Below are 1,555 nucleotides of genomic sequence, written 5' to 3' on the forward strand. Positions count from 1 at the left end.
GCTAATTTTTGATTTATTGTAGAGATGAGGTCTTGCCAAGTTGCCCGGGTGGGTCTCAAACCCTCGGGCTCAGGCCATCCACTCACCTCAGCCTCCCAAAGGCGCGGGATTACAGGCTGAGCCACCGAGCCCGGCTAACGTACAATTCTTTTCATCTTTATAATTCTCTGCTGTTTCTAAACTTTCTGCAATGTGTGTATACTCCTTTTATATTATTAATCTGTTTTACAAATCGCATTTTAAGGATCTCCACATGAAAGGCTCCAGAGTCAGGACAGAGTCCCTTCAGTGAACAGAGCTTTCCTTTGTCTTCACAACTGGTTAGTTCCGCTTTGCTGGTTAGGCATTGAGCTACACACACACACACACACACACACACACACACACACACACACACACACACACACACGCCACTCTAATCACCCGCCAAGGACAGGCCCGGGCCACCGGAGATAGACTGATACTTGTCTTGCACCTTTTAAGTATCTTTTCTTCTAGTTATTCTTTTATTCCAAGTATTTGTTTCCCGGCAATGCAGGGCCACGCTAGTCTCACCTACTGTGATCGGCTCCCCTTGCCCCTTGACGGCCACTGGTCTACCACCTGGAGTCATGAGACCCATTGCCTTGACAACGGCAAGAAAAAGCAAGGTGACCAACACTGAGGACGCAGTTGCTGGAGAGTTTGGCTGGCCCTGCTTCCTTAGAGACACTTAAAAGGCCCTCTCTCCTTAAAGCATAGGCCACACTTACCTGTGAGCATTGGAAAGAAGATAATAAACTTTGTTTTTTTCTTTTTTGCCAATCTTTGCTTTATTCCCAAGACACCGGCCTGCCTTGCCTCAGTTTACCCCTACACCAAAGTTCAAGGAAAATTCAGCCGCTTAGCAAATGGGCATCCACGTCTTCCTTCCAAGCCCAGCTGCATCTGACTCCCTGCTTCTCAGGCCATTCTCCACTCCCTGGGGAAGCAGGCTCTCCGTTCTGTGAGGGTTCCCTCCCACTCACCCAGTTTGGGCTCCAACCATGGTTCCAGGGAAGGACAAATGCTGGTGGTTTCAACCTGGGAAAGGGAAGCTTGGACCCCTGGCGAGAGAGAGTAGGGTGGCCCTGAAAGGATTTTTACAGAAGCAGTTCAATGCCTTTTGCAAATATTCCCAGCGAGTTCCACTTAGAGCAAGCCCATTGTCTGGGGGTCGAGGACTTACAACACGCAATCCTCGAGGATATCCTCTGTGAGGCTGCTGGTACCACTGTCCTGGCCTCTGCTTCTTTTTTTTTTTTTTTTTTTTGAGTTGGAGTCACGCTCTGTCACTCAGGCTGGACTGCAGTGGCGCACACCCACGGCCACCTCAACCTCGAACCACCAGGCTTAGGTGATCCCTCTGTCTCAGCTTTCCAAGTAGCCGGAACTATAGGCGTGCACTACCACATCCAGTTTATTTTTATTTTTATTTTATTTTATTTATTAATTTTTTTTGAGTTGGAGTCTCACCCTGTTGCCCAGACTGGTGTGCAGTGGCTGCTCCCGGCCACCGCAGCCTCGACCTGCTGGG

Source organism: Carlito syrichta, unplaced genomic scaffold (genome assembly GCF_000164805.1).
Source record: "Carlito syrichta isolate Samal-C Ts95f unplaced genomic scaffold, Tarsius_syrichta-2.0.1 Scaffold304337, whole genome shotgun sequence".
NCBI classification, from domain to species: Eukaryota; Metazoa; Chordata; class Mammalia; order Primates; family Tarsiidae; genus Carlito; species Carlito syrichta.